General features: G+C 43.0%; 1 protein-coding gene across 1 annotated transcript in view; it reads right to left on the reverse strand.

Annotated features, from left to right (window-relative positions):
• Positions 1-845: 845 nt before the first annotated feature.
• The window catches only part of T265_05320 (hypothetical protein), a gene marked incomplete at both ends in the record, with an annotated part of 10,953 nt that continues 3,033 nt past the window's right edge, over positions 846-8,765 (reverse strand). The window contains one exon of the mRNA XM_009170303.1: positions 846-964. The remainder of the gene's footprint in view (positions 965-8,765) is intronic.

Consider the following 8,765-nt stretch of genomic DNA (forward strand, 5'->3'; position numbering starts at 1 on the left):
TTATGGATCGGAAACGTAGACCCTACGCGTAGAGGGCATTCGGGTGTATCAGAAGCTTTGGTCATGTCTGGTGGAAACAGTAGATGACCAATGCTGAAGTACGCCAGATGTTCTTAGGAATAAGCAACTTATCGTGATTTGGTGAATTACTCACGCTTCATAGGTTACGCTGGTTAGAACATGTACGCCGCATGCCACAGATCTCTTTCCGCCCAACCCTGTGCTGACTGAAAGCGACCATGAGGTGGACGAGTGTATGACCTGGCAACGAAATACCAGAACACTAACCGGTGAGGTTAGTCAGGCCGGTCCCTGGATGGGGACCCTTGGACACAACTCACCGATAGTTAATGAAACTGGCAGAAATGGCTCGAACGCGCATTCAATGGCGCGTGTGAGTCAAATCTATCGCCTTCAGCACGCAGCTACCGAGTTCTCGAACTAACCAGGGCTTGACTATATCTCCCACACTCTCCCGGTGATCGAAACTGTAGCAGTTGAAATGAATGTGAACACAGTACAGAGTTAATAGCTAGTAAATTGAATTGATTGAATTGTACCTAGTAAACTACATATTATACGACCAATAAGAGTCGTGAACTGGATTCCTATGGATGTTGACTTTGGAGCTTGTGAAAAGGTCTCAAACCTGGCAAATTAATAGTGACTGTTGATTATTGTCATCATACAAGATGACATGGCTGCACAGCGTTTCAGTTTCTTTTATTGATGGTTCTATTTGTAGTGATGGTGACGCCACGAGCACCGCCCCGAGTACTGGTTGTAACGTTAAAGAAAATGCGATGAACTCTTTCACTGACCAATGTTTCCTCCACGTAACTCACCTATTGTTTCGGTGACATGTGATAAATGCTCACGACAACTGCTCGTCCAGCTGGTAAGTGAACGTCTGGGTTGAACAGAAGCATTCTTCCGAATGGTTGTACGATGACTCCGAGCACAACTGAAGTGGAATTTGAAATTCCGGTCTTTAGCCTGAGTGACAAGTTAACACAGATATGCTCTAAATGGTGAATTAAAAAAAGAGTGACTGTTGGAGTGGATGTTCTTTAGGCAGTTAATGCTTCCTCAAGGAATGCTCAACTCATTTTGGAGCAAGGTTGTAATTCGGGGAGCAAAATATTGATAATTATATTGGTTCTTCCACCAAACAGTGAGCAATCTGAATAAGTCAGGGTTAAAATGTACGCAGAATAGGTCAAACCGTTAGTATCACGAACTGTAAGTGCACTGTCAAATGATGTAGATAGGCTACTGCCACGTTTCCACCTCACCTGATTTACGTCAGCTTCCTCAACCCACCAATACAGAATTATACGCTCTAGAAGCCTCTAGCTTGTTTCAGTCTCGCAATCCCCACAGTGAAGTTAATGAAAAAATATATAAACTCGTGCGGTGTGCAGTTTTCTCCTTCCAGTAAGTGCAGGAATCTCAAAAAGCGAATAGTTCACAGTAGTGTAACTTGTTTTTTACAACTACACTCATTTGCATATTAATCTGGTTTTGACCAGAGACTCACCTGGCACCCAGCCGAATTTCACGTTTATGATGTCAAGGGGTTTTCAGCGACCTTATGAGTAGTGTATTAGGTCCATACGATGTGAACTGTGAACCGTGGAGAACCAGGATGTTTGAATTTCGGGTCTAGTCTAGTTGTCCAAATGCAGTGCACATTTCCGTCACTGACCAGGTAGCTTGATGAATGATATTATTAGCATAGGATGTGTGCTCTGATTGCTTTCTCATGCTACAGGAACCGTCAGCTAAATCACGGAGTATGGACTGAAAATGATGAACTTTTCTGTTCCAAGCAATGTCAGAACCTATCAAGGAATTGTTGCACGAGAGGTAAGTCGTGTATTGGTAATTTGGCTATGGTGATCCGGATTCTCTTATGATGTTATCTCAAGAAATGGAATGCTCGCGCCTTTGGGTTGAAATACAGATCACTTAGCTCAATCAAAAAGACAAAAACAACATCATGTTGTCTGTAGATCAGACAGCTACTGATCCGTTCGTCGACATGGCGGTTTGCTTGCATTCGTTTCGCTGCCAGTCGCAAGACGTCAACAGTCCATTCACTGTTTTTTGCTGTCTCTGCCAGTCATTCCGAAGGAAAGGAATGTCCTTGAATTAAACTAATAAGTGTACACTAAGGAATTTTGTCTTGAATGCTACTCAACTCCACTTAAAACTCCAATAAAAAGTGCTTAAACAAGGAAATCATTCCTAAACACCCGTTGGTATTGGTAGACAAGACTGTACTGAAGGCAAATATGAGGCCATTCTTAGTTTCCAGTACATACCTTCCAGCACATATCTAACTTGGTTTCTCCAATGATCATAGAGATCGTGTTTATTATCAGCTTTTTACATTTTAGTGAGTCGGCTGAACCCCCAAACAATTATCCGAGGTTAATTTACATTTGAACGGCACGCCACATTCCTGCAGAGTAAAAAGCCTGTGCAGGAGTGGCAATAGGTCGTAGTTATTTTTCGGTCACGAATGCAATTTAAGAGTCCGGGATGCCAAAGAAGATAATCAAATGCAGGGGTGGCAATAGATTGTACCTCCTTCCGGTCGCGAATACAATTGAAGAGTCCGGGATGTCAAAGAAGATAATCAAGTCAAATCCAAAAAGCCACCAGCTGGACATGATACCACTTTTTCAGCATAAGTGCGCCCAGCTTCGGACTGGTGATTTCGTTTGGCTCGATATGACATAGCCATTACTGAATCAGCCGGTACGTTGAAATCGTTAGCTCCAGCTCGATGAACGCTTCGCCTACTTTCGACCTTACGTATGCAAGCTGGTGGCCGAGGTACAACAACTCATGTTACCTGAAGGCAGATGAACATCACATGCCCAACTGTAGTTATTGGAAGTCTGAGTTCTCTAAAGGCAAGACTAGACTGGCTTTTTAGTTTAGGTTTGGACACTGTAGAAAGTGCAGTTTGACCAAGTTATTTCTCGTTTTGAAGCGATTTCAAACAATTATGGGCTAGTTCCTCGTCAGGTGGTATACTGCCCATATCGTTGGTCACACAACTGATGGCGTAACAGTGGTGTCCAGTTGACTGACCCGGTACACACCAGCCACAATTTGAATACAAATGAATATTTCAGTAATATCCACAGATGTACTTACCCGAAAACGGGAGACACAAGCAGTCAGATGCATAAACTTGGGGCATTAGCTGGGAACAGGTAGTACTAGCTGGAGAAACAGAATTCAAGTCAGACATTTGGATGGATGGACTCCCGACGGAATAAGTGACCCTTGCGTTTGTTCCCATTATTAGTATATGCATTTGCGATTCTGTTTTAAAGTTTACAAACAATGCCGCATTACCTAAGTCTGGCTGTTTACGCATTAGTTTACTAGTAAAATCCAATAACTGCGAGCAAGGAACTTAGGAGACCACAGTTTTGCGGAGTGACACACCTCCTTGTCCCGTAAAGTCAGTGCATAAACCATTCTACTCGGAATACTGCCCATAGTTGTTCTTAATTTCAGGTTAAAGTTCTTTCGGCTGGTCAGGTGGTCTGTTTTAGACAGTTCTTTTTCTAAACCCCGCCAGGTTGCATTTCAACTCTTAATTGAAGCACATCTATCCTCAAAATTTACAAGTAATCTTTGTGACCACAAAATATTGAAGAAAAACTATATAACTGCATCTGATGCTTGAGTAAGTAGGTCGCTTCATGATCTCTAACCGATTCACTGTGGTAGCTTGCTCTTCTCTTGGTATCATTCTATGGCTCTTGATGTATTCTTACAATGTTCAGCTCCGTCACTCGAGCCGTGAGAGAAGAAAAACCCTAACCGTGTTAGAGTTTGGTGGAATCCATGCTGTTTAGCATGGGCATTCACTGGTTTCGTTACTGTGCGTTTTGGTTTCCCACCGAGCTTCTCCCGTCCACAGAGCGCAGTTGGGTGTCGACCGGTCTATGTAACCCAGCTAACTTACCACTGAATACGTGTGTTCAATAATAGTTTGGACTCTCTGGTTGTACCTGTTCCACTTTCAGGCAAATACTGGCAGAAAACTGTTTGTCTGCGTTGTACATAATAGCGGTTGAAACAACTTATAGGCCATGCAACAGGTTAAAGAGGACAAGAGGCCGGAGTTTGAGGTTACTGGAGCTATAAAACCGCAAAGCGCATGCTCACTTATCGCTTATGTGGTATTTTTCAATATGCAAACCTCAAGGCACCCTTACAAAAAGGTGAAATACTACATGTTTTTCAAATATGCATTTTTTACGCCCGCGCTTAATAATCCCAATCTGATATATTTGTGTGTAGAAACAGCGCATGTTCCGTTCGTTATTTCAGACCCAAGACCGCTGCATCTAAACAATAAGGCGCACACGTGTTCTTCCGTGTTTTGAGCTTATTTTATTTAAATACCTATGGCGTTACACCTACTGATATATGCTTGTCGTCAAAAAAATACCCAATTATCTGTTTGTTGAAGATTTTCGAACAAACACCTTTTGCGCTCGACAGCTTGAGCGACTGACGAGATGTGAATTTCCCCTGATTAAGTGTAAATAGTGTAGATGGTGGATTAGGAAAAAGCAGAATCCTGCGCCAACTTAATAATCAAATTAAACGCCTTTATGCCATGTCCTTAAAAGTCATGAACTAGCTATAACCTAAACTGAATAAAACAGATTTCTAAAATTTGGTTATTCATATTATGTTATACCTAACTGCTCTTTCCACTTCCGTGCTCGGTTCCAGAAAGGACTCACTGACAAGGCTGCACAACCGATTATTTCCAAACAAGCGGGTGAGTGCGAGTGAAAAAGTTACGACGACCGTGCGCTTTTTAAGGGGGGCTTTCTGACATTGATCCAGGCTGTCTGATAGGCGTTTGGTAAACACTAATCAACGTCTGTCGTGCCTCTATGAAATGCCTGAACGTTGATCGCATTCGGTTGTGCTTCTATGGCGCGCATAAACAGTCACTGACGTTTGCTTAACTGATTGAATGGTTGACCAGCCTGAATGCTTGTTGGCTTTTCTATTGAGATTTTGGCGGGTGTTTAAGGTCTCAGTTGGTTCCGGGCGTTCTAGGGTTGTGTTCAAGAATCTGACCTTCCTGATAACTCATTGTTATGTAGCTAACTAGCGTAAAACATGAGAGGAATGCATGTATTTATCAAGAAACAAGGTTGATGAATTGTGCTGTAGTATCCCACCATAGATAAAATATACATACCACCTCGGTCGTCGCGTGTCAGCTTCAGTTGAGTCACCTTACTTGCTGCATACAGCCTGATGAATTAGCCAAAACGGGTTACTGTTGACAACCCCTTCTACCTCGTTCACGAATTTTTTTCTCCTTCCTCTATCCCAGTGATAATTTAATCAGTTAGGACTGATGGTTCTGCAAGCGAATTCTACGCGTCATCCAGCGCCAGTATGCTCAGGCACATGAAAATCAATTTCTAATCCCAGTATGCCTGGGCTTCCTCTGAAGCAACCAGGAAAACAAGTTACTTCTGCTGCTTGATACTGATGTATTCCGCGCATCAGAAACATGATTTTAAATTGCAAGCACAGCAGGTTAAAGAATTTCCCATTTTCTACAATGGTTTCCAGCTGCACACCTCTTGCGATTAGGAGGCCGCCGCAGCAACATATGCAGAAATTGGTAGCATCATAAGTCTCAGGGTGTAAGGATTTTGGCTTGGCTGAATACCAGTAAATATTTGTCTGCTTTCAGCTAGTCTGGCAACATCCTTGCAGGAATCCTACAACCGGAGACTTCATTGCTATCTGTTTGGCATGTCTGAATACGCTTAGGCCGTGTGTGGCTCTGTCACCATCAAAGACGATTAAAATGACCCAATTTAGGAAGCTAGAGCATAGGTGTTGTTGTGACTGCCGGACATCCAAAAATAAAAAGTGGGCAGGCTAAGAGCACCTGAGACTGGACTAAGCGGTCGACCTGGATTAGACTTAGTATCAGGAAAACGACGATCAATTATTTCAGCTCTGTGCTGACGACAGACCGTTTTATGCAGTATGACCATCCAAAACAGCCGAAGTTGTCTAGCCACACAGCGTCCTCCAACGGCTTGCCGGCTACGAACTCAACTTGACAACAGTGTCATCAGTTACCAATTGCGTGGCTTGGTAACTGAATGAAGCTGGTTTTAAAACACATATGTCTTCCAAACACGCAGTTGTACAAAGTGGCTTCTTTTGTTTTTCAGGTGGATGTAAGATGCATAGTAATTGCTAGACAACTGGGAGGCTAGGAGGCCTGGGTTTTAGACGAATTCAAAAAATCAACCTCTGGAATCGCTCCTAGCTCCTCCACTAACAGATGTGAATTCATACTGGGACAGCACCGCCACCTGTTAGCACAATGTTAGAAGTTTTTCAGTGACCTAGCGCTACCAGCCTCACTCACACATGGGATATCAGACCGAACTACAACGATTCACTGATATCAAAGAAACATCATCGCCGGTCCCGAAACCAACCCGACTCGACGAACAATCAAATGTCAAGCAGAAATGGGCGTATGAACAACTGGAAAGCCCCGTGGACACGAAAGTCTAAACCAACAAAACCAATAATGTTGGAAGATTGTTCCAACTGATCCGTGCGATCGGTTTCCGGAAACCGCCCCTTAGAGAAATCACCAAACGTTAAGCTCATCTGTTTGAATAGAGAAAGACGCTTCGACCGATGGATTTAATACTTCCAACGAAAAAATTTCACGGTCACCATCTGCCACTTATTTCGACTCTATGGCTACAGTATGACCTTGAACGGCATCACGGTTATATTTTCTCTCAAACGCCACTTTTATTCTGATTCGAATAACCCCCCGCTAGTAATGCTGAAAGTAATGGGCAATTAACCACCAAGCGCTTCTATGATCTATTTACCTTCATTTCGGAAAAAGTGCCTGTCTCAGACAACTGAGTAGAATCGATACTACTGCTCACTTCCAGGAAGGGGCTCAAATTGAGTGCGGTAATCAAAGAGATACTCAGCTAAAACCCGGTCATAAAGAGATTCTTCATATCGCTCCGTCTCTGCCGTCTTTTGATTGCTCGTAAAACACTGACTTAAGGGCACAAAGCAGGATTCCGGCCTAGTAAGGGTTGATAACCGTTTGCTTGTAACACTGTTATGGAGCTTGGCTGCAATGCCCCTCGAAGGGAGCTCGAGGGCTGAGATACTTCTAGGTCAGTTAAGCCTATGCAGATGAGGTCTAGGTTAAGGGGATGAATTTGAACCTTTGATGATCCAATAAGTAAACTTGTGCTCTGACCAGTAAGCCATCTGATGAATTTGTACCTTTTATGATCCAATAAGTAAACTTGTGCTCTAACCAGTAAGCCATCTCAACTTCGCTTTCGTTGGCCAAATTTTTACCATCCAGCCGTTTCCAAAACAACATCATAAGTAGAAAATACCTACACTTTTGGTGTCAATGGCTTTTAAACACCGGCTTGTTCTCCCAGAAAGAAATGCTACGAAAGCCTGTAGACAAGCTTTTGTATTATCAGGCTTTCAAAAGTGTGTGAACACGTGAAGAAGTCTCGAAAAATTTTCCCAAACAAAAAGGTGTTCTTCACTGTTACCCACATTCTCTATCCTTGCTGAAGTTTAAAATCGATTAAATAATGAAACAAACACTGGTTTTCAAATAATTTTCGACGAGAACCTTGCCGTTCTGGAGCACACAGAATGCACGGTTCTTGTCTTCGAAGAAGAGAAGGTGCATGGATGAAATGACCAAAGGTATCCCATCGTTTGTCATGATAGTGGACACGCTTGCTGAGGAGGAAGCACCCGAAATTGTGGGGCGTTTACCTACTTAACATTTGGATTACGTCTGACCTTAGTACGACATATAAGGGCAACGCAAGGTTCTGGGAGGCTCGGGTCACGTTTGCTGATTTGAAACACCTATGGCGTTAAATTGGTGTAAACCTGAATCTCACCGGACATTTGTAATAAGCTACACTGTGGGCTGTTTTGTTAAATGGCGGCAAGACTTGGCCTGTTTGAGCAGCGGAACTTAGATATCTCCATATTCTCAACTATTGTCGCTAAACCATAACTGGTTGAAGCTGTTGTCGGAAAATATGTAATGAGGAAATTAAAAAGCGAGTAGTCGTTTCTATTTGGAGATTTCTATCAAGGACTGTATTCCTCATCGAAAGATTCAGTGATAAAACCATGCATTGTCTTTTTTCGTGGCCAATTTAATGACAGAAGCAGAGAAATGCCCAACGCTTGACTTAACCGGGGGATACAAAAGAAATTGAGAAATTTTTGGGTACTGTCGATGCGACTCGTCCTCCTGTATGAGAATAACAGGAATAACACTGCGTCTTGGTGGGCACACTGTAGGGTTAGACTACTAGTGGATATGATATTTGTGGCACTCTTGCTGTCAAATTCCATCCAGATTGTCTGAGTGTGTGTTTGGAGGTGTAAAAACCCTGGAATGGTTTTGGTGGACTAAACTGAAGTCCATCCTCCGTCAAGTGTTACCTTTTTCTTCACATTATGGCTTCAAAATAGAACATTATGGCAGGAAAGCATCATCATCATCATCAGGAACAGCAACGTCAGTGTTGCTGTTTGTCCCAAATTTGTATCCCTTAGGGCACTGTATGCGAACGCCCCCCATTCGTGGGCTCGTGCAAGTATACGGAGGCTTTCGCCTGAGTTCACCGCATCCAGTGGTGTAAGACAAG

This window comes from Opisthorchis viverrini, assembly GCF_000715545.1.
Source record: "Opisthorchis viverrini unplaced genomic scaffold opera_v5_98, whole genome shotgun sequence".
Lineage (NCBI taxonomy): Eukaryota > Metazoa > Platyhelminthes > Trematoda > Opisthorchiida > Opisthorchiidae > Opisthorchis > Opisthorchis viverrini.